At 35.4% G+C, this 26,026-nt stretch overlaps 1 pseudogene; it reads right to left on the bottom strand.

Annotated features, from left to right (window-relative positions):
- Window positions 1-15,414: 15,414 nt before the first annotated feature.
- Window positions 15,415-16,209, bottom strand: LOC137210969 (COP9 signalosome complex subunit 8 pseudogene; annotated as a pseudogene).
- Window positions 16,210-26,026: the final 9,817 nt, after the last annotated feature.

The raw sequence follows: 26,026 nt of genomic DNA, 5'->3' as shown, positions 1-26,026 counted from the left end.
AGCTATTATTATTTGCAAATGAGATAGTTGCAGCCACTTGCATTTGAAATCCAGTTACCTTATTAAAATATGTGCTAAAATAATGTAAATTATATTTCCAGAATTTGAAAGTTTAATTCCATGAATAAGAGTATTCGTTTTTAAAAAGAAAGAGTAGAGATAGCTATATTATCAACTTAAAGAATGTTGCTATATATTTTGAAAACTGAACTAATGCAGAAATTCCCACTTGTAAGCTCTTATATCTCATAAGCTCTTTAATTATTGGTTACCTTAAAAATAATTTATAATTTCTTACAAGTGACAAAGTTTTATCTTTTCCAATTAAAATATTTTCAGCTATAAAATAAATTCACATCTAGTGTTTTGAAATATTGAGCCAGATGTTTAAAAATATTTTATTCTTAGAATATTTACCCAATTATAAAAAGCATCCAGATAGAATGAACAAATACAGAAAACCTTGTTCATGAAAAAATGACTTATATTCACACATATAAAATGTATGACTATGGACAAGCTTCACAGATTTTATTATGTGTGATTCAATAAGGAAAGCCAAAATCAGCTGATTGGGAGCATGTTTGGCAGGTAAATTTCTCCCTTGACCAACACACTGTTACAAGGAAATATATGGTTTTAAGCAAACAACTGTAATTTAGAAGACGTAGGCAGCCATGCCCATAAAGTGGCAGAGTTTAGTCCTCATTCAGAGAGCCCAGAACAGCCCTCTGCCACTGAAAAGGAAGAGAAAGGATGAGTGGTCAGGCAGCGGGCCTTGGAAGCACAGACATGAAACTTGCAATGAGTAATGGAAATGGCTGGTTCAGTGAGACACTCTGGTTGCTAAGCTTACCATCTGTGTTATGTGGTTTTAATTTCTAACCCGAACAAATGGAAAACCAGAACAAATGCAAATACCTCTTGGAAGCTGAGTGTCTTCTGTAATCACATGACTTTGCATTTCATATTCAATCAAGAGTTTTGTTTTGCATTTAGTCAATAAGTAGTAGTTGACTTTTGTGTTTCATTTTTACTCCTTGTTTCACTCTCTCTGCAAGAAGCTTTACATTCTTTCTGGTTTGAAAGATTGTTGACTCCACAAAGGTGTTTCTTGTCTTGAATAAAACATAGCACCATCCATCTGTGCATAGTTGCCCCAGGCAGCTTCAGGGAAATAGCTATGAAATACCTTTCTAAATGTTGTAAATACAAAGGAATACTTTTTTTTAGAATTTATTAAAGGGAATTGAAGTGATATGTCTTTGCTTTTATGTTTGTTTATAAGTCTAAAATAAGTCTTAAGAGTTATTATGAATAATAAAAATTGTCAATATTATTTTGAGCCAGTTGTAATTGGTTACCTTTCCTCAACCTCTAGGTAAAGCCATCAGAACTCTTTGCTGCACATAAAAGTTAAAGAATATGATGCTAGATGGGTGCACTTTTTCTTTGACTTGCACCTGCTGTGCCAGAAACATGAGTTTGTAAGGTGTTTGAGAAAACAGTTTGGTTCCCTGTTAAAAAAAATGAAATTACCTAGATTAAGTTTAGACCCTTGAAACAACCTTGAAGAAAGAGAAGAATCAAATAACCTACAAGATTTCAGCAGCACATATTATGTTTTTCCAGTGATGAATCCAAAACAATGAAATATCAATGATAGATTTTGTTTTCAATCTGTAATACAAATATTTGCCACACTGATCTTATTTAATAATTGCATTTATTTCTGAACAAATGGCTATAGGTACATGCTAATTATTTGAACAATTGTCTTTGAGGTCACTCTTATGAACCCTAGAATTGTGAAGAAAATGTACAGCACTTTATTTTAAGCAAACACGTATACATTGTGTAGATTTTCAGATGTTATGTTTTTATATAGTAAGTAACAGGGAGAAAGAATAGACTACTAACAATTCTGAAATTGTGGTCTGAATTTGGTGGTTTAAAAAGGATGATGGTTTTAGCCTTCCTCATATCATCCTAGAAGAAGTTTCTTTTGGCTTCAGCTTGTATAAGGATGAGGTACCAGAGTCAATTTCCAAAGAGTCCAATATTTGAGAGGTGTTGAAAATGATAGCACTTTAAAATCTTTTCAGTTTTTATGCCATTTTTATAACCATGAGAAACCACATGCAACTGACAAGTTATACTTCTCTATGTACCTCCTGATTGTGTTTTATCTCACTGAGAGATGATTGTTTTATATGCATATGAAAGTTTATTCTTATTTTAGAAAAGGATTTTTACCCATACTAGGATAGGCAAGGAAAATGCAGCCACAAAGAAAAGAAATGAAGTATATTCTACATCTGAACATAAACGCTGATGTAAAAATAATATATTCACATTTCCGATGACAGATTCAAACATTAATAGGTTGGAACAAGTGTTAGCTGATCGTGTAGTACTTCTCTTTGGTGTCTTGATGAAGGTTGACATTTTTGACATGAAGGGTTAATTAGTTGCCACTCAGAATGAGGTCACAAATGGCTAATTGCACCTTCAGCTAGGTAATTACTGTCATGTATCAAATTCTCATTCCATGTAATTATACAGGAATCAGGTGCTCTGACTGCTCACCTAGGGATATGTTTGCCTTCCAAGTCCTCTCTGTGGGAATTCCAAAGTTTTACATAGAAGGTGAATTCACTTGCAATTTGACCTGATGACTAATTTGATATGCAGAAGATTCCATGCCACCTTTTAAAATCGTGGTCCTAAGGATGTCATCCAGTCATGCTTTAATGTTTCTGGCTTCTCTGATTCTGTAATTTTGCTGCTGTCAGTTCCGATATTCCCGCTCGCAAGTTAGATATTCATTAAATTCATCTGGGCTATTCCAAACCTTCATCTTCTTTCCCCAAAATAACTGCCGGAGCTTAGCTTATCATCAACATTTACACAAAATGGCTGGATGCCTCTTAAATAAAGAATCAGAGGCAGGGCACAGGTATGTGAAATGAAGATTTCTTCTGCCGTGCTTCTGTATGCCATGGGTCTGGTCAGTGCCTTGGTCTTGCATCATTGCTCAGATAAAAATGAAGTAGCTCAGGCATTTTATGAGAAGGAGGTCATAATACTTCTGAATTTATGCCTCTCTTCATATTACTGGAATACACTTCTGGGGTAGACTGGAGGACACATTTTCCTGGTTCTCAAAGGACAGGGTATAGGTGATTAACCTATCTGTTTCTATCCTCTCTAATCTGATGCAGCAGTCAATATTAATAGTTAGAAACATTAGGTTCTGCACTAATAGGCATTCCTCCCTCATTAACCAGGCAGTTTAAATATTCCACAGGGCAACTGAAAGTTGAAATTTATAGGTGGGCCAATCATCACCCTTTCTCTGGCTTGAAGAGGGAAAAATGTCTTGATTTGATTTAGTTAAAGAGAATGTGTGTGTGTGCGGGGGTGGTTGTATATAAAATTTCAGTGTGTCATATAAAGGTTTCATTAGCACTTCGTAATTTAAATAATTGAATTTGTGACATTGTGGGTGTGTACATTCACACCTTCTACGTGGGAAAGTTAAGCTCGCTTACAGTTGCTACATGCACATGATCTTTAAGAATGAAATATTTCCTCTGGGTCTAATAATGCATTTCTATAACAGCCCTTATGCTTGCAGAACTCCCATGGGAGGTATTGACAGTCTCATAAATGTGTTTCAAGTCTACGTCCATTGGGGACATAAAATAGAATTATTTCATTTCCTCTCTCTATAATGGACACACAAACAATGACTAATGACTAATGACTGTATGGTGCTTTAGAGTTTATAAAGAAAATTCAAACATATTATCCTACTTAATCCTCACTATAAACCTGTGAGGAAGGACTTTTAACATATGTCATATTTTACAGATGGGATACAGTACATAGGTGCCACAATTCTTATTTCCAAATTCATACTTTTTCCACTATGAGAAACGAATCATATTTCGTTATAATAGGTAGAGGATGTCTTGAAATTCCTGATCTAATAAAACTGTTGGTTTCTATTGCATTTGTTATCCTAAAAGTAATATAATGATATTCTCTGTTGTTTTTAATTTTGTATCAGTGAAAATCATCCTGGGTATTAAGTAGTCAACTATAAATGGAGATAATTTTCAGATTATGTACTGTTTCTAACCAAACACATAAGTAATGTATGTGTACTCTCCAAGTAGTAAACTCTTGGACTTAAGCTGACACGCACATAGGGAAAGTTATCACTGAACTGAGGTTCTTGAGGGCAAAAACCCTGTAACTGACATCCAACTCTAAGTGAAATCCCTTATCAACTTCTCATCACAGCCAACAGCACCAATGAATGATCCTACTGGGAATATGGGAACGTGGGAACGGAAACTTGGAAATTATTTTTAAGGATTTCTGAAGCTCACACTTTAGTAGGAGAAACTGACATTAAACAAGTTATTCTGTTAATTATTTAACTATAATTGCAATAAGCATTTCAGAGGAGAGATAAGTGGTAATAAAAGGGCACACAGCAGAGATAGGGGATTGGCCTAGGAAAAGTTCACTAAGGAAAAGACATTTCATCTGAAACCTGACTAGCAGAAGGTGAGGGGAAACATTCCATAGTAAGGAACAGAATATACAAAAAACTTGCAGAAGGATGAAAGATAGAAAAGGCTTTAAAAGACTAATATCATAAGAGTATAAGAGAATCTGGGTAAGAAAGGACACAGATGAAACCTGTATATTAGCAGGAACCAGATCCTATATATTTTTTAAATGACTTACCAATTTCTATGAATAAAGCTTGACATATTTGATGAGGATTATGTTGAATCTATACCTCATTGTTGGAAGTATTGCCATCTTAACAATAAAGTTTTCCCACTGATGAGAATGGGATGTTGCACTATTTGTTTAAATACTCTATTTTCTCTTGATAATATTTTATATTCTTCAGTGTATAGGCCTTTTCTTATTTTTTAAAATTTCATCTTCAGATTGTTATACCTGCTTTTAAAACTTTTTTAAGTTTATTGAGCTATAATTGACAAATAAAATTGTAACATAAAGTGTACAATAGAATGATTTGATACATGCATATCTTTTACAAGGATTCTCCTCATCAAGTTAATTAATATATCCTATGCGTTTGAGGTTTTGTTTTGTTTTTGTTTGTTTGTTTGTTTTTTAGATTCCATTTATAAATGAGAGTGTACAGTATTTATCTTTCTCTGTCTGATATTTCACTTAGAGTAATGCCTTCAAGGTCCATCCATGTTTTCACAAATGGCAGAATTTCCTCATGTTTTATGGCTGAATGAAATTCCATTGTATTTACATGCCACAACTTCTTTATTCATTCATTCAACAGCGGACACTTAGATTGTTTCCATGTCTTGGCTACTGTAAATAATGCTGCTGTGAACATGGAAGTACAGGAATCTTTTCAAGTTAATGTTTTCATTTCCTTTGAAATATATTCCCATAAGTATAATTATTGAGTCATATGGTAGTTCAATTTTTAATTTTTTGAGGATACTGAATTCTGTTTTCCATAGTGGCTGTACAAATTTACAATCCCACCAACAGTTCACAAAGGTTTCCTTTTCTCTATATGCTCCATAGCATTTGTTATCTCTTGTCTTTTTGATGATGGGCATTCTAACAGGTGTGAGGTAATATCTCATTGTGGTTTTAATTTGCATTTCTCTAAAGACAAGTGAGTGATGTAGAGCATTTTATCATGTTCTTGTTGGCCTCTCATATTTCTTCTTCTTTTTTTTAACATCTTTATCAGAGTATAGTTCCTTTAAAATGGTGTGCTAATTTCTGCTGTATAATAAAGTGAATCAACTATATGTATACATATATCCCCATATCCCTTCCCTCTTGCGTCTCCCTCCCACACTCCTTATTCCACTGCTCTAGGTGGTCACAAAGCACTGAGTGATCTCCCTGTGCTTCCCACACAGCTATCTATTTTACATTTGGTAGTATATATAAGTCCATGCCAATCTCCCACATCGTCCCAGTTTACCCTTCCCCCTTCCCATGTCCTCAAGTCCATTCTCTATGTCTGTGTCTTTATTCCAGCCCTGCCCTTAGGTTCTTCAGAACCATTTTTTTTTTTTAGATTCCATATATATGTGTTAGCATACGGTATTTGTTTTTCTCTTTCTGACTTACTTCACTCTGTATGACAGACTCTAGGTCCATCCACCTCACTACAAATAACTCAATATTGTTTCTTTTTATGGCTGAGTAATATTCCATTGTATATATGTGCCACATATTCTTTATCCATTCAACTGTTGATGGATACTACGGTTGCGTCCATGTTCTGGCTGTTGTAAATAGTGCTGCAATGAACATTGTGGTAGATGACTCTTTTTGAATTATGGTTTTCTCAGGGTATATCCTCAGTAGCGGGATTGCTGGGTCGTGTGGTAGTTCTATTTTCAGTTTTTTAAGGAAGATCCATACTGTTCTCCATAGTGGCTGTATCAATTTACATTCCTACCAACAGTGCAAGAGGATTCCCTTTTCTCCACACCGTCTCCAGCATTTATTGTTTGTACAGTTTTTGATGATGGCCATTTTGACTGGTGTGAGGTGATACCTCATTGTAGTTTTGATATGAATTTCTCTAATAATTAGTGATGTTGAATATTCTTACATGTGTTTGTTGAAAATCTGTATGTCTTTTTTGGAGAAATGTCTACTTAGGTCTTCTGACAAGTTTTTGATTAGCTTGTTTGTTTTTTTGATATTGAGCTGCATGAGCTGTTTGTAAATTTTGGATATTAGTCCTTTGTCAGTTGCTTCATTTGCAAATAAATATTTCTCCCATTCTGAGGATTGTCTTTTCATCTTGTTTTTGGTTTCCTTTGTTGTGCAAAAGCTTTTAAGTTTTATCAGGTCCCATTTGATTATTTTTATTTCCATTTCTCTTGGAGGTGGGTCAAAAGGGATCTTGCTGTGATTTATGTCATAGAGTGTTCTGCCTATGTTTTCTTCTAAGAGTTTTATAGTGTCTGGCCTTACATTTAGGTCTTTAATCCATTTTGAGTTTATTTTTGTGTACGGTGTTAGGGAGTGTTCTAAATTCATTCTTTTACATGTAGCTGTCTAGTTTTCCCAGCACCATTTATTGAAGAGGCTATCTTTCCCCATTGTATATTCTTGCCTCCTTTATAAAAAATAAGATGACCATACATGCGTGGGTTTATCTCTGGGCTTTCTATCCTGTTCCATTGACCTATATTTCTGTTTTTGTGCCAGTACCATACTGTCTTGATCACTGTAGCTTTGTAATATAGTCTGACGTCAGGGAGAGTGTTTCTTCCAGCTCCATATTTCTTTCTCAAGATTGCTTTGGTTATTCGGGGTCTTTTGTGTTTCCATACAAATTGTGAAATTTTTTGTTCTAGTTCTGTGAAAAATGCAATTGGTAGTTTGATAAGGATTGCATTGAATTTGTAGATTGCTTTGGGTAGCATACTCATTTTCAAAATATAGATTCTTCCAATCCAAGAACATGGTATATCTCTCCATCTGTTTGTATCATCTTTAATTTCTTTCATCAGTGCCTTATAGTATTCTGCATATGGGTCTTTTGTATCCTTAGATAGATTTATTCCTAGATATTTTAATTCTTTTTGTTGCAATCATAATTGGGAGTGTTTCCTTAATTCTCTTTCAGATTTTTCATCATTAGTGTATAGGAATGCAAGAGATTTCTGTGCATTAAATTTGTATCCTGCTACTTTACCAAATTAATTGATTAGCTCTAGTAGTTTTCTGGTACAGTCTTTACAATTCTCTATGTATGGTATCATGTCCTCTGAAAACAGTGACAACTTTACTTCTTTTCCAGTTTGGAGTGCTTTTATTTCTTTTTCTTCTCTGATTGTTGTGGCTTAAACTTCCAAAAGTATGTTGAATAATAGTGGTGAGAGTGGGCAACCTTGTCTTTTTCCTGATCTTAGTGGAAACAGTTTTGGGGCATTATGTTTTCACTGCCTTTGGTTCTAGGTACTTTTTGATTTCTCTGTGATTTCTTCAGGGGTATCTTGGTTATTAAGTAGTGTATTGTTTAGCCTCCATGTGTTTGTAATTTTTACAGTTTTTTTTTCCTGTAATTGATATCTAGTCTCATAACATTGTGGTCAGAAAAGATACTTGATATGATTTCAATTTTCTTAAACTTACCAAGGCTTGATTTGTGACCCAAGATATGACCTATCCTGGAGAATGTTCCATGAGCGCTTGAGAAGAAAGTGTATTCTGTTGTTTTTGGATGGAATATCCTATAAAGATCAATTAAGTCCATCTTGTTTAATGTATCATTTAAAGCTTCTGTTTCCTTATTTATTTTTATTTTGGATGATCTGTCCATTGGTGAAAGTGTGGTGTTAAAGCCCCCTACTACAATACTGTTACTGTCGATTTCCCCTTTTATGGCTGTTAGCATTTGCCTTATGTATTGAGCTGCTCCTTTGTTGGGTGCATAAATATTTACAATTGTTGTATCTTCTTCTTGGATTGATCCTTTGATCATTATGTAGTGTCCTTCTTTGTCTCTTGTAATAGTCTTTATTTTAAAGTCTATTTGATTGGATATAAGAATTGATACTCCAGCTTTCTTTTGATTTCCATTTGCATGGAATATCTTTTTCCATCCCCTAATTTTTCAGTCTGTATATGTCCCTAGGTCTGAAGTGGGTCTCTTGTAGACAGCATATATATGGATCTTGTTTTTGTATCCATTCAGCCAGTCTGTGTCTTTTGGTTGGAGCATTTACATTTAAGGTAATTATCAATATGTATGGTCCTATTACCAATTTCTTAATTGTTTGGGGTTTGTTATTGTAGGTCTTTTCCTTCTTTGTGTTTCCTGCCTAGAGAAGTTCCTTTAGCATTTGTTGTAAAGCTGGTTTGGTGGTGTTGATTTCTCTTATCTTTTGCTTGTCTGTAAAGGTTTTAATTACTCCATTGAATCTGAATGAGATCCTTGCTGTGTAGAGTAATCTTGGTGGTAGGTTTTTCCCTTTCATCACTTTAAATATGTCCTGCCACTCCCTTCTGCCTTTCAGAGTTTCTGCTGAAAGATCAGCTGTTAACCTTATGGGAATTCCCTTGTATGTTCCTTGTTGTTTTTCCCTTGTTGCTTTTAATATATTTTCTTTGTATTTAATTTTTGATAGTTTTATTAATATGTGTCTTGGCATGTTTCTCCTTGGATTTATCCTATATGGGACTCTCTGTACTTCCTGGAATTGATTAACTATTTTCTTTCCCATATTTGGGAAGTTTTCAACAATAATCTCTTCAAATATTTTCTCAGTCTCTTTCTTTTTCTCTTCTTCTTCTGAGACCCCTATAATTTGAATGTTGGTGTGTTTAATGTTGTCCCAGAGGTCCCTGAGACTGTCCTCATTTCTTTTCATTCTTTTTTCTTTATTCTTCTCTACAGTAGTTATTTTCACTATTTTATCTTCCAGGTCACTTATCCTTTCTTCTGCCTTGGTTATTCTGCTCTTGATTCCTTCTAGAGAATTTTTAATTTCTTTTATTGTGCTATTCATCATTGTTTGTTTGCTCTTTAGTTCTTCTAGGTCCTTGTTAAACGTTTCTTGTATTTTCTCCATTCTATTTCCAAGATTTTGGATCATCTTTGCTATCACTATTCTGAATTCTCTTTCAGATAGACAGCCTATTTCCTCTTCATTTTTTTGGTCTGGTGGGTTTTTACCTTGCTCCTTCATGTGCTGTTTGTTTCTCTGTCTTCTCATTTTGCTTATCTTATTGTTTTTGTGTTCTCCTTTTCACAGGCTGCAGGTTCATAGTTCTCGTTGTTTTTGGTGTCTGCCCCCAGTGGCTAAGGTTGGTTCCATGGGTTGTGTAGGTTTCCTGGTGGAGGGGACTAGTGCTTGTGTTCTAGTGGGTGAGGCTGGATCTTGTCTTTCTGGTGGGCAAGACCACATCCAGTGGTGTGTTTTGGGGTGTCTGTGACCTTATTATAATTTTAGGCAGACTCTCTGCTAATGGGTGGGTTTGTGTCCCTGTCTTGTTATTTGTTTGGCATAGGGTGTCCAGCAGTGTAGCTTGCTGGTCTTTGAGTGGATCTGGGGCTTAGCATTGAGATGGAGATCTCCGGGAGAGCTTCGCCATTTGATATTACGTGAAGCCTGGAGGTATCTAGTGGACCAATATCCTGAACTTGGCTGTTCAACCTCGAGGCATAGGCCTGACACCCAGCTAGAGCAAGAAGACTCTGTTAGCCACACAACTCAGAAGAAAAGGGAGAAAAAGAAAGAAAGAAAGAAAGAAAGAAAGAAAGAAAGAAAGAAAGAAAGAAAGAAAGAAAGAAAGAAAGAAAGAAAGAAAGGAAGGAAGGAAGAAAGAAAGAAAGAAAGAAAGGAAGGAAGGAAAGAAGGAAGGAAGGAAGGAAGGAAGGAAGGAAGAAAGAAAGAAAAAATAAAATAAAATAGAATAAAATAAATTTATTAAAATAAAAAATAATTATTAAATATAAAAAAAACTTAAAAGGTAATAAAAAAAAGAAAGAAAACCAAACTGACAGACAGAACCCTAGGACAAATGTTACAAAAAAAGCTATACAGACAAAATCACACAAAGAAGCATACACATACACACTCACAAAAAGAGAAAAAGGAAAAAAATATATATATAACATTGCTCCCAAAGTCCACTGCCTCAATTTTGGGGTGATTTGCTGTCTATTCAGGTATTCCATAGATGCTGGGTACATCACGTTGATTGTGAGGATTTAATCTGCTGCTCCTGAGGCTGCTGGGAGAAATTTCCCTTTCTCTTTGTTCGCACAGCCCCTGGGGTTCAAATTTGGATTTGGCCCTGCCTCTGCCTGTAGGTCGCCTGAGGGCATCTGTTCTTTGCTCAGACAGGACAAGGTTAAAGTCGCAGCTGATTGGGGTTCTCTGGCTCCCTCAGGCCAGGGAGAGGGAGGGCTACGGATGCAGGGCAAGCCTGCGGCGGCAGAGGCTGGCATGATGATGCAATAGCCTGAGGTGCACTGTGTGTTTTCCTGGGGAAGTTGTCCCTGGATCACGGGACCCTGGCAGTGGCGGGCTGCACAGGCTCCCGGGAGAGGAGGTGTGGATAGTGACCTGTGCTTGCAAACAGGCTTCTTGGTGGCTGCAGCAGCAGCCTTAGTATCTCATGCCCGTCTCTGGGGCCTGCGCTGAAAGTCGCAGCTCGTGCCCATCTCTGGAGCTCGTTTAGGTGGTGCTCTGAATCCCCTCTCCTCATGTAACCCAAAACAATGACTCTTGCCTCATAGGCAGCTCCAGACTTTTCCTGGACTCCCTCCTGGCTAGCTGTGGCACACTAGCCCCCTTCAGGCTGTGTTCACACAGCCAACCCCAGTCCTCTCCCTGGGATCCAACCTCCGAAGCCTGAACCTTAGATCCCAGCCCCCACCTGCACCTGCGGGTGAGCAGACAAGCCTCTTGTGCTGGTGAGCGCTGGTTGGCACCGATCCTCTGTGCGGGAATCTCTCCACTTTGCCCTCTGCACCCCTGTTGCTGCGCTCTCCTCCGTGGCTCCGAGGCTTCCCCCCCGCCACCCCCCCAACCCCGTCTCTGCCAGTTAAGGGCCTTCCTAGTGTGTGGAAACCTTTCCTCCTTCACAGCTCCCTCCCAGTGATGCAGGTCCTGTCCCTATCCATTTGTCTCTGTTTTTTTTTTCTTTTTTTTTGCCCTACCCAGGTACGTGGGGAGTTTCTTGTCTTTTGAGAAGTCTGGGTCTTCTGCCAGCGTTCAGTAGGTGTTCTGTAGGAGCTGTTCCACACGTAGATGTATTTCTGATGTATTTGTGGGGTGGAGGGTGATCTCCTCATCTTACTCTCCTGCCATCTTGAAGGTCTCCCCTCTCATATTTCTTTGGGGTAATGTTTATTCTGGTACCTTGCCCATTTTTAACTGGGTTATTTGGTTTGTTGTCATTGAGTTGTATGAATTTTTTATATATTTTGTATATTAACCCCTTATCAGATATATATGACTAATTTTTAAGAATTTTTGTCATGAATGGATGCTGAATTTTGTCAAAGGTTTTTCTATGTCTATTGAGATGATCATACAATTTTTTTCTTTCAATTCTATGAAATATAAGTGTGATATATCTATTTTTGAGAATGGGATATTAAAGTCCCCAAGTATTATTGTATTCTGGTTTATTTCTCCTTTAAACTCTGTTAGTTTTGCTTTATATATTCAAATGCTACAATATTGGGTGAAGAAATATTTACAATAGTTTTAATTTTTTATCTTCTTCATGTATTGACCCCTTTATCATTATACAATAACTTTATTTTCTGTTTTTACTACTTTTAGTTTAAAACTCTTTTGTCTATAGTGTAGTATATATCTACCCCAGCTTTTTTTTTTTATTACAATTTACTTCATATGTCTTTTTCCAGCCTCTCATTCTCAGTCTGTATGTGTCTTTATGCCTAAAGAGAGTATCTGAGAGACAGATATGATTGGATGTTTTTTAATCCATTCAGCCATTCTATGTCTTTTAATTGGAGAATTTAAATTATTTACATTTAAAATAAGTATTAAGTAAAAACTTTCTATTCTTGTTTTGTTCATTATTTTATGGTTGTTTTGTAGATCCATTTTTCCTTGTTTCTTATCCTGCTTTTTTGTGTGTTCCGATGTAATTGGGTATCAGTATGCTTTGATTTCATTATCATGTTCTTTTGTATAATTACTACATAATTTTCCCTTGTGGTTACCATGAGTCTTTTTTTTTTTTTTTTTGTGGTACGCGGGCCTCTCACTCTTGTGGCCTCTCCCATTGTGGAGCACAGGCTCTGGATGTGCAGGCTCAGTGGCCATGGCTCACGGGCCCAGCCACTCCACGGCATGTGGGATCTTCCCGGATCGGGGCACGAACCTGCGTCCCCTGCATCGGCAGGTGGACTCTCAACCACTGCGCCACCAGGGAAGCCCTATAACTATAACTAATATGAAGTTATTGTCTACTAAATCCAAAATCTGGTCCCACTCAGAGTCAGTTCCTATTGACTGCTTTTATTATTCTGAGGATGGGTCACACTTTTCTGAATTTTTGCACTCATATTTTTTTTATTGACAAGTGGACCTTTAAATATAATTAATTATAAGCTCTAGATTCTAATGTTTTTCTAAACTTTTAAAAAGGTGCCTTATTTAATTTACAAATTCTTTCCTCTTGTGATGTACAGCCCCTGATATCTCTTATCAGTATTTTAAATTTTGTCTCATTTTTATTTTTAACCATGGATTCCTAGGGGTTGCTCCTGTGTGTGCCTAGCTTAGTGATTAGTCAATGTTTCGGCAGAGCAGTAACTTTATTCTCCTAAGACTTTCACTCTCTATCTGTAGATTAGTGTGTAGGTTGGAAAGTGCATCTAAAGTTCAGGCAATTTTAATATTTGCCTCGGGTTTTACTTTGCCCTTGATCTCTTGGGTCTTCCTAGCACATACCTGTTGTTTCCTAGTTTCCCAGGTATAGGTGGTGAAGGATTTATCTAGGTCCTCTATGATTGTCTCATTAGCTGTATATCTAAAATTTTTGAATTCTCTTCCACTTACCTCAAGTAGAACCCCTATTTGTTTTCTTCTAGTTTGCTACTTTCAGTAACAGTGCTGCTGGGTGTGGATTTTTGTTTTTCACTTGAAGTTAATTCACCCTCCTCTGTCAGCAAAGCTGCTGTTTTTCAGAGTTAGTCCCACTTGAATAACTCTAGTGTGCTATTAAAAAGAAACAAATGTTTGATAAGTCTAGTGTGCTGATAAAGAGAAACAAAGCCAGCTACTGGTTAAAGGCTGTTAAGACATATTTTATTCAGATTCTTCTATAGCAGGGGAAAAAACTCTTCAGTACAGAACTAAGCTCAATTCCACCAAAACAAAAGTAGGAGAACTTTAAAACACTAGGGTGAGGCACCTAAGGGTTTTAAGTGTGGGGGTGGGTATTGGTCCATGAGACCAGTCCATCTGGGTTTGGTAACTAAGCAGAAGAGAAACAAATTCCTCATTCTTTATGATGGGAGGCAGTTGTACAATTTGGAGCAAGACACCCACAGGAATTAGGCACTTACTCTCCCATGGGGACTGGGAGATAAGAGAGGAAAATTATTTTTTTGAATGTCTGTGTTTTGAAGTGACAGCTCCCAGGTCCTTGAGGAGACAGCTCTGGATGGTAGAAGATGTATCAATACATCTCAAAAAAGCAGAGGAAGGATTTATAATTGCAAGCTTTCTCAGGCAAGCATTTTAAGGAGGGCTTGGGTCATTCTAGGGACATGGCCGTAAGCTCCTAGAAGTCATGTTAGAGCTGGGTAAAGTTTTTTAGTGCAGGGATTTGGATGACGTCATTTTATGCTGAGTATTTTTGCAGTTCTCAGTGCCAATGGAGCTGGGTGGAGAGGGATAGAAGCAGCTTCACACAGAAAGGGCAAGACCTCTACCTTTCCTACTGGAACTTCTAAAAGTGTTTTGTGTGTAAACACTACTCAATTTGTTGTTTGCCTCTGTTCAATATCCAGAGCACTAAAATGGTTATTTTTGACCATTTGGTCAAGTTATGTACTTGTTTTGTGGGGATAAGATTTGCCAGCCTTTTTACTCCACCATAGCCAAAATCCCACACTGGTTGCTTTCAATTCGGAATGAAAATGTTTTTGAGGGAGAAAAATATTGTGGCTAAGAGTCAATCTGATATACTAGCAAGAGCAATGGATTAAGGCTTAGAACATTCTTACCTCAAGTATGTTGTTAGTAAATCTGTAGCCTTGAGTAAATGACTTAATCTGTTCAAGGGCTCTGTTTTCTCTTGTGTAATAGTGACGCTATACATATATCTAAGATGTCTGTTGGAGAATTAAATATGAATTAGAGAATGAAAGTATCTAAAATTTCAAATTTCTTTTACTATAATCTATAAAACACCTCAAAATTTTGACTATATAAGCTTGGGAGTATTTTATTTTATTTTTAATTTTTTTTAAGAATTCAATTAAATATTTATTGAACAAATGCAGAATAAATGAACTAGGGGGTGGTTTTAACCTGAAGATACAATAAACAACTTCAAATATTCAGAGGCCTGTCACACAAAAAATGAAAGACTTGTTCAGTATTTCTCCAAAGGGCAGAACTTGACCCAAGGGATAAATATAAGCAACCAATAGGCTACAGGACAGTCATACAAAATGTGTCACTTAATAGCTTCTTTCCCAAACAATGCATTCCACACTTAGTTTCCCTTCTTCTGAAAGGAAATATTACAACTTAATACTTCTCATGAATGTCTTTAATAAGTCACATTTCATGAACAACCATTCAGCATGGTTAAGGACAATATATATATAATATACTTCATATTATATATGTATTTTATCACATACTCAGTAAGGAATGCTGAGGTGCTTAATTCATCCAATAAAATTGAAAATAAAAATTTTACATTTTTCTGTCAGTATTCAGGATTCTGAAGGTGGATCTTGAACTCAGAATAATAAGTCAGTTTTCGAGGAAAGCCACACAATCGGTGAGTCTGGCTAACTGTTGTTCATTGGGGATGGGTGGAACGGGGGCAGGCTCCGATAAGAGAATAAGCCTGTTAAAGGAAACATCCAGGGTCCCTGAAACTGGCTTTTTGGTCATGACCATTCTTGTGGTGGAGTCGGCCTGCCATCATTGTTCTAGGCTACCTTTCACAGCCTCTTCCACGGGAAGTCCAACAAAGGCTGCAAAATCATCGGCGATGATGGAGGTATATGCTTGAGAGACCAGGGTGAAGGCTTGCCTCCGGGTGGCATCTCTAAGTGCCTCCATGATTGGCTGGACCGTCTCAGACCACGGGTGAGCGTTGATGGTGGTATAGATCCCGGGGACATCTCTCGGCCAGATTCTTTGTCCTACCGACCAAATTCCCCCAATTTCAGAATTTGCAGATTTTATAGCAGGTGGTATTCTTTTCCAAAGATATCGTGCATTATTCATGTCATTATAAAGCAGATGTAAAACTAGAAGCTGATCATACACTGCGGGTGTAGCAATTCCTCCTGGAGCCTCGAGCTCCTGGTTTTCCCACTGATCCAGCAACTTTTTGAAACTAAAGAAACTTTCAGCCATCACCTCCACTGGCATTTTCCTGGCCAGTTCCGCTGCCAAACCTCCCCGCCGAGCCGGACCTCAGACTCAAGCTTGGGCATATTTTAAATAAAAGTCTGGAAAATAATTTATGCATAAGCATTTTGCATTGTTTACCTTGAAGTTATTCAACCAATTTCAATTCCACTATTTTCCATATTTCGAATTTGATTTTAGAATTTGAAGAATTTGAAGGCAAGAAGTAAATTTATTATTAAGTTTATTTCTTCTTTTATTCTACAAATTATTAATTATTTGCTATTTGTCTTTTTCAATCTAAATAGCCTTGTGAAATTTGACCTTACTTTCCATCTGGGAAATAACTACAATCCTGCTTCAGTATTGCAAAATGTTTCATTCCACCCCTTGAATAAAAAGCGGGCTTAAGGGAAATTTTCACTCAAGTGTTACAGCAACTAAAGAGCTATGGCTGAATATAAATGATGTTAGAAATTTCCTTCCAGTGTTTTCTACCTGCCACGCTCTGATCTTGTAAAAGTAACTATTGCTCTTCATGACTTAATTTTCCCCTCCCTACAGTGAAGGTAAATAATGACTGCTCATATTGGTAACATTTAGAATTGGGAGGAAAATTAGTGATGTAAAACCTACAATTGTTAAGCCCCATTTAGCCTTAGGGGAATACAAATACATATTCTGATTTCTATTAAAACATCATTGGATAGTACACCTATACATAAAACTAATGACTGTAAAAAAAAATAAATATGGAAACTAACAACCACCTCTGAAAATTTATTTCATCTAGTCCAGATTGAAAGTAAGGCATTATAAACATAATATTTAACATCAGAAATATAAAATCCACATTTATTGTCACCTCTCCACAATCTTTCTCCACTTATTTCTAAAGTATCATATTCTAAACTTCTGAATAGTTTGGTTTCAGAGTACCTGAGATGTTCTCAAACACTATTCCTATCCATTCTTCAGCAGTTGTGTGTTTTTCTTTTGTTTAACAAATCAAACAAACAAAAACAGAAAAAATGAGGGGTCTAGTTTTTTTGTAGTTAGTGATTTTGGTAAAACTCTTCACGCATAAGACAGTCTTCTGTAGTGAGGGTTTTAGGAATTGAGTACAATTAGAAGGGCCACCATTCCAATTTTCTTCATGAACTTGAATTTTTTGATAGATTGCCATATGGTTCTAGTCTATCTCCAAATGTTAAATCGGTTATGGTAAAACTTTACAGAGTCTCATTTTCAGTGAACCCTCTGATAATTCAGGGAAAGCAAAAACAAAACAAAATACAAAACCTCTCTTTAGAGGAGCATATTAGCTCCCTAACAATAGAGTCATGTTACTTTGTAGACCTTGTTAGGCTAAGCTGGGGCCATATTTATCTAGACAATGGAAATGTTCTCACATCCATGTACATACTTCTCCTCCAAAAATATTACTTATAATAATAATTTCAAAATTATTACCATATTTTGGAATTTACTGTTTGTCTGCAGCCCTGATACGGTTGTCGGTAAACAGACAGCCTCAATAATTTTAGAAAATAAAGCCATAGATTGTTTTTCTCTGGAATACAAATCTTTAAGGATATTTCTATACTGCAAAATCAAGAAGTGATGCAAGCTGAAAGAGAAGGCACTTTGACTTGTTGACACCCTAAATTTTAACTCTGGTCTATGTTTTCTTTTCCATATTTAGGAGGTCATTCCACAAGTGTTTATTCTTAATTAACTTAATCAAAATTGAAATTCATATTTAAAAACTGGCTCACAATAAGATTTTACACACTAAAATATCCATTTCATGGCAGCAATGACATAAAGTTTTATGCAAATAAACAAACAGGAGAACAAAATCTGCCCTTATGCTTCCCACTCTGACAATTGTTCAGATAATTCAAATTTTGCTCTTTGAGCATACTGAGCAATTATTTTCTTAAGTAGCAAACTGTATTACAAAGCTCCTGGGCCCACAAAATGGGGTATTTTGAATTAGAAAACCAATGTTTTAACATAGCTGCCATTGATACAGCTTATGTCTTCTTTATTGCACTATCATCTTTGGAATTAAAAGAGAAGACATAACAATACAATGAAAGGGGAAAATGCCATTCATTTTCATGAAACTTTTTACATAATATTCAGCAAAACCCATGTACAGTCACCCCTTACTTCTGGATATCATTAGAGGGGGACTTATCATCAAGTCCCCCTCCGTCTTATGGGAGAGCCTCCACTTTGGCCACTAAATATTGGAGAAAAGAGGATTTCTGTCCTAAGCTATTCCTTATCTATAGTCTCCCAAAGCAATTTTGCTTATTATCAAGCTTTAGGTGATGATGATTAACAAATTTCTATCTCCGGGGCAGATGTGTTTTTGCCTAATTCAAATCTAATTTCAATTAGAATTGAATCCAAACTCTACCTTTAAGGTTTCTATGCTTTAGACTTTGCCAAACTTTCCAACTTATTTCATACTAATCTCTTCTTTCACTCCAGTTATTCTTTCTCTTCTTAAAATAGAATCAAATTCTCTCTCCCATGTCAGAACCATTGTACTGACTTTGTCTTCTGCTACCAACACTTTTCCTGAGATCATTTTTATGGCTGGCCTTATATCCTAGTTTAAATGGTTTCCTTAAATAGTAGATTTCCTTGACAAACCCTGTGGTTTGCCACTGGTGATCTCCATCACAAGACACTGTTTATTTCTACATAGTGCACACATGCACACAAAGTCACACACACAGAAGATCTAGAACTATGGATTGTTCTATTAGATACAAATGTTAACCTCCATGTACAGGAATATTAACTCTCTCTTTTTCCATTTTATTACCGGTGCCTATCTTACAGTAGCTATTAAATATATATCTGATAACTGAATGAATGAATAAAAAATTTCATGATTGGATAAGCAAAGAATTCTTAATGTAAAGACAGAAACTGAGCAGAAAATTGAGTGTATTTCATAGAGAATGAATCAGTCTGGTTTGCAGCATAATGGATTTTATGTTAATTGGGGAAATACATGAACATTATTGAAGAAAAGTTTGAAATCAAACCAGGAACTCAATAATAAAAATAAGAGATGTATATTTGGCACTTCTATTTACATAAAAGTGACAGTTGGTTGAAATGCTAAAAGTAGTTGAAACTGACAAAGGAGAGAAGCAGAAGAATGAGTCCCATGCTTAGTGAAAACTCATTTAGAAGGAATAGGAGTTTGAAGAGGAGTGAGGAAAGTAGGAGAGGAAGAAGAGAATACTAGTACTTTTATGGAATAGGTATGCTACTTTCACGAAATAATTTCCTGCTTTGCCCACATTAAATCCACCAACAATCACTGAGTGTTAATACCACTTTTGTCAGTACTAGTTAGTACATTTTTAAATGCTTCTTTTGTATCTCCTATCTTCTTTTTCTTATTCTTCATCTCTTTTGCTCCTTGTACCTTATTATAAATGGCTTTTAATTCACTAATCTCTTTTTAGCTGTTTCTGATCTAGTCTATACTTACTAGGTTAGCATATGTAAAACATTTAAAACAATGGTGGATGATAGTAAGCACAGCATAAACGTTTCTTTTACTATTGTATCATTTTTCATATAACTTCTCAATTGAGTAACTTTTTAAAATTTAAGATCTGAAATTTTATACTTATGAGCTTTCTACTTGATTCTTTTTTATTCCTTGTTGGGTCTTTTTACTTAAGTTTTTTTTTTCCATATATGACGTTTCTTAACTTTCTGGCTTTATGTTATCTTCTATTTGTTTACTTAAACATACTATATGTATATATGTATATATCTATATATATATCTTCTTCTACTTATTTCAACATTATAAGTGTCTTATTCCAACATTTTAAGCATACTTATTCTAAGGCACTGCTTTATTTTATTAGATTGTATGGGGAGAGAGCTAACAGTAGCCTTGGTATCAGTTCTCCTCTTCTCCTTTTATTGATAAAGCCATTAACTTAAGGAGGAACATTACTGTCCACCTAGAGACAAGATGTCTCAATATATGACAAATGACAATATGTCCTTTCAGTTAGAGATAGGTATGTAACTGAGTTTCGGTCAACAGAATGAAGTTAAAAGTGAAATAGATTTCTAGATCTTGTCCTTAAAACAGTACAGTCTGGAATCTAAATGTGGTGAGATGACCCAGTTTTGACCTATCAGAGAAGTGCAGACACCCTAGCGAAAGGGGGAAAACAAATGAAAGGAACCTGTGTCTCTGAATGACTGTGAGGGAGAGACACCAGCAGCTGGAATACTCATGTGTTATATGAAACAGAGGTATACTTTTATACTATTTCAGTTACTGTATTTTTGATCTTTTTTGTTATAGTAACTTCTTTACCACAATAAAATGGGATGTTTTTTACCTGAAAGAAGAATCCCCAAGAAATATCTAAAATATTAATATATGCCATTGACATAGAGGGCAAGCACTGGATGGTAAAAAAAGACATACGGCAGGTTGGAAAGCTGGTAATTCTTGTTATGTTATGGAAATAATTAATTATGACATTGCCTCCAGTAATTTGGAAGTCAGACCACATGCCAGAGTGAAAGCGTGTATTAGCTCTAGAGGGAAGTGACTAGAAAGAGCCAGAATTTTCAGTTGGTTGCACCCTGCTATTATTACCAAACATTATGTAACAAAGATAAACTCAGTCAAAATTTGGAAGGGTTATGAGCAGAAATTGCAATATTTAGAACCTAAATCTTTGGGCTGTTTCAGAACTGGAAGATTCGATTGCTCATGTTCCTCTAAGTATTGTGTTCAGCACCTTTAACAAAAGCCTTCTATTAAAACTTATCTGCTAAATAAAGGGATCTACCTTGGTTCAAATATCAGATTCAGGGTATTGTTTTCCAAATAAGCTTATTATTTTACAGAGCAGAAAGATAGCCATCACTGCAAAAGAGGGATAAGAGGAAAGGGTGATAAGCCAAACAGAGGCAACAGTAAAATGTAACCATCTTAGGGAGTGGTACTGTTAATGAGGTTAACAAGCCTCGATGGCCAAACCTATGCTTATTTTATCCCCAAAGCCAACTTCAGTCCCTCAAGTATTCTCTAGTAGGAAAGAGCCTCTCAAAACCACAGAGCCCCAACTGAGAGTGAACCAGTGTCAGCCACTGAGTAACAGGATGCAGAGAACCTGGAATTCTCAAGGAGTATGTGGCTTAATGGTCTTGCTAGCATGGGTCACTCACTTTGGGATTTAAAGTACTGAATGTTTTGATGCTCTTTATGATAGAAATGTAGGCTTTAAATTCACAACAATACTACCTTTCAAACTCTATAACATTAAGTCTGTGCACTGTCTTAGCATTTTACTTTCTGAAGTGATTTATCATTTGTCTCTTAGCTTCCTCTTTGTTGGAGTTATCCACAGGGAGTCTTAGGCGAGACTTCGCTTAAAGAGCCTTAATTGTGGATGGTTTCACTGTTAGTCAATGATTATACACCGGCTTTGAAAAAAAATTTTATTGAAGTATACTTAATTTACAGTGTTGTATTAGTTTCAAGTGTATAGCAAAGTGATTCAGTTATACATATATATATGTATATATATATATATATATATACACATATATATATGTGTGTGTGTGTGTGTTCTTTTTCAGATTCTTTTCCCTTATAATTTATTACAAGATATTGAATACAGTTCCCTGCACTCTATAGTAGGTCCTAGTTGTTTATTTATTTTATATACAGTAGTGGATTATACACCAGTTTTTATATTTGTTTCTCAGTTCATGAGTTTTGCAACATGTAACACATTTTCAGATTCCATGCTAAGCTGTGCAGTCTTAGGCTTGAAAAGTTCTCTATTGTAATCTATGTATCAACTTTAGACTGTTGGGAATAAACTTTTCAATTCCTGCCTATGGTTAATACAGTCTTTTCCTGACTCCTTTGTAGCGTAGGCAGCCACTTTCAAATCTCTACTATTCTTGTAACTGCAACGGGACACAGGTAATAAAATCCTAGAACTAGCATATGTAAGCTGCTGTGTCAGTCCTGTGAGATGTGTGGCTATCACTCCTGCTTACTAGTTTGTCTACATGTTTATTCTTTATTTCTAGGATGTGAACAGTTCCCTTTTATATGTTTGGGGTGGGAAGAGGATTTTTCAATCTACTTGCCCAACTTCTTGTCTAGGAGCTGAGATAGAAATATGAAATAAAAGTGAATGAGGAGAACAAAGAATAGTTTCAGATGTTCCAAATCTTTTAAAGAAATCCAAAGAAGTAAAGAGAAAGTAAGGATAAAATGCTATATTAGACAAAATAAGTATAAATAATTTTAAGAATATAAAAGACATGAGATCAATGGCAGGATCAATAAGAGAAAACTCACACTTTAACCACAGCTTGATGAAACCTTAATTCATCAAAGAGAAAGTTGAAATGCTAAAATGTTTCAGAGGGAGAGGTAAATTACCATAAATGAAAGGGAAACAAAATGATATTAGAAATAATAGATGCAATAAGACACATGAAATAATATCTCCAAAGTGTTAAGAAAAAATAAGTTTTAACCTGAAGTTCATTAGCCACAGCAACTGTTCAAAAGTGAAGGTGAAATAAATACAACCTCAGGCATATAAAAATTCCTAAAATTGAGTAACCACAGACTTTAGCTTAAACAAATAGTAAAGAATGTGCTTCTTCAAGAATTCTTTTAAAAAACCTGGAAAAATTAGTTAATGCAAGTATTATTAAGTCACACTGGTAAATTTTATTTATTAAGAATAGAAACACACACACATACACTCACATAATACTTTTATGACATTATTAACAAGTTAGAAATAATAGATTGTGGGAAAGGATAGTTTTGAAGTAAATAAAAGCCTGTTAAGATTCCTGCATTGTTTGAGAATGTGGAGAGACTGATTAATTCATAATTAATTATTAGTATGAGAAAAATAAAATGAATTCCCTATCGCAGACCATGAAAAAGTTTCCATATAAAAATGAAAGATAAAAATTATGAAAGGCATGAGGCTATATATCCTGGACCCACCTGATGCATCTCTGCCATAGATTCCATTTAGCTACCTGTCATGCTGATACCTGGCTTTACCTTTCAAACAGAACTTTGTTTAGTATTTTAATATTGTGGATTAAAAAAGTGCTGCCATGTGCTAACCAGATTGTAGGTGTTCTTGCTTTAGAAATCTAGACAGGAATCCTTGTGACTGTAGTGACAAGGCCTTGAGCTAAAGCCTGAGTTATCAGATCTAATGCTGGTTCCATTATGTTATAAGACAGGTAAGGATGACTAGCTCTGAGTTTTCAAGGACCTCTAATATCCTATGACAATTGTCATTGAAAACCAAAACCCTCTTCTTTCATTTTAAAAGCTATCACTGAACAAGAATAGAGCATTTGACTTTAAGACCTTAGGGTGTAATGCCAAAAGCCTACTATTTGTCTCTCTGTGAACATACTAGGCAGGAAAGCAGATATCCTTTTATTGAATGCTGTGTTTTTATCTGAAATAGAACTTCTCCAATGCCTATCATTTAATGCACTTTGGTTTGTACTAATTCAATGTAATGAAACCCCTCTGAGACTGTGACTGTGTCTATAAGAGTGTGGAAGAATCAAATTAGACCATAAAATTTGGCTCATTCAATTTACATTAAAAGAGAAAAATGTGCTAAGCAAGACTTTCTGTTTCATGTTTTACAGGGCTGAGGCTTTGACATTTTTGGAGGAAATAATTGGTAAAGCTCTCAGAGATAGTTACTTGAATATGATTAATTTAGTTTTTAAATCAATTCTGATAAAATACAATCAAAGTAAATAAAATAGAGGAAAAATAAGCTGACACTTTGGTCTTAAAACCTATTCAGTGACGGAGAAAACTAATCACCTTTCAGGTTATGAAGAGATAGTGTATTTGACATTGGTTGACCTTGAGGAATCATGTAAACTTGTCTTATGAGAGGTTGAAAATTATGATTTATTTTCACCACATGGTAACATCAATATATATTTTTTTCATGTTTGAGCATACATTTTATATCACATTTTCCCATAATGAACATCTTTATTGAAAAACTTTAAACTCTTTACATAGTGTCTGCCTATTATATATTAAGTAATTTGGGAAGCCAAGACATAGTGAGGGTGTGAATTCCCCTGAGGGTATCAAAAAAAGCCTTATGAGGCTGTTGTTCAAGATTCATTGCTAATGGTGAATCTATCAGTTAATAATGGAGTTGAGAATAAGATATGTTTCTCCCCAAAGGAAAAGCTTTAACTACTAAACCAAAGAGTGTCTTTAAGTGCTCTGTGGTTAATCATTATCCTCTACTTGCCAGTACTTTGAAACATCATCCTCCAGGAAGAATACTCATGTAATCAGGATGCATATGTGAGAAGCTACTGAAATGTATTAAATTGTCCATTTCTTTCATTTCCAGCCAATTCTAAGTTTTTACTTATTATTTCAAAAAGGTGTATAACATGCTAGGGAGTCAAAAAAAGTTATATTCTGGGAATAAAATATAAAATCTTTTCACATATGATGAAATTTCCACCAATAGGGTCAGCAAAAAGTCACAATAAAGGAAAGATGAGTATTTTGAAATTTATCAGACCATTTCAGCCAAAGTATAGATTTAAGATAAATACTTCCAGGCATGTACTATATTAGGTCAGGTTATTATGACAATCAAATTCTTGGATTTTACAGGAAAGAGAATTTCTACACTGTTTCATCTCTACTGTGCTTCCATATCTGATCTGTAAAACTCTCCCAAAATTATTGTTTAGAAAATTTGTGTAGCTGATTGAAACAAAAAACAGTTTAACATCTGTATGCTTAATTCACTTTTATTCTCAGTTTTTCAGCTGAGTTACCAAATTCTTAGTTCTATGCACTGTCTTATTGTAAGATGATATGTTTATTTATTCTTCAAATAATTTGATGTGGCATACAGATATATACATTATAGTATGACACAAAAATAAAGTAGAATAAATGAAAATGAGGGTTAACTGAACCAGGATAAATTAAGTCAGAAAGGTTCATAGCGAAATATTTTATTCACTTGCTAGAGGTCAACATCAAATTTGGTTCTCTGATCCTGACAGCCAAGGAAAGATGAAAACTTGGATAGCCACAGGATTCAATGTCACTGAAACTAAAATATACCAGTGACTCATGAGAGGTTAAGATTTTTTTTTTTTGGAACTTAGAATTAACAAAATGAAACCTGGGAATTTTCATAAAGATAATGCAGGGCAAAAGCCTCAAAATATGCTCAGCAAAATCTATAAAGAAAATCATACAAGTAGAGATCTATAGCATGTGTCAAATTTTATAGGTCTTATTGCACTGGCAATGTTGACTTGGCCCATGATAGCAGTTAAATAGTCATGCTGCTTAATATTTGCAAAGATACTATTTATTGAAGTTGTCATTTCAACTCAATTATTTTGCAGAAAACAAATTGCCTTTCATACACACATGCACGCACACACACACACAAACACACTTATCCATGTAAATTCTCACATTAAAACCAGAGTGCTTCTAATCAAAAGATGGTTAACAATGTACTAATCCTCATAACATAGTCTTTTCCAAGGATGTGAGGGGATATGGGATGTAGATATACAGATATGAACATATAGATACTGAATATGGAATTCTAAATCAGATCCTAGAACTACACTAAATACTTTTTAACTAAAATATATAACTATTGGGGAAGTTAGCCTTAAATATTCTATTCCTCCATACTTATTTATTAAAATACAAAGTCATTAACTATATGAGCATAGATGTTATACCTCCTTATTGTTATTAACTATTTTAAGAATTCAGGTAA

This window comes from Pseudorca crassidens, chromosome 18 (assembly GCF_039906515.1).
Source record: "Pseudorca crassidens isolate mPseCra1 chromosome 18, mPseCra1.hap1, whole genome shotgun sequence".
NCBI classification, from domain to species: domain Eukaryota; kingdom Metazoa; phylum Chordata; class Mammalia; order Artiodactyla; family Delphinidae; genus Pseudorca; species Pseudorca crassidens.
Note: the sequence above shows the minus strand (reverse complement) of the source record. Positions and strands in the feature narration are given on the sequence as shown.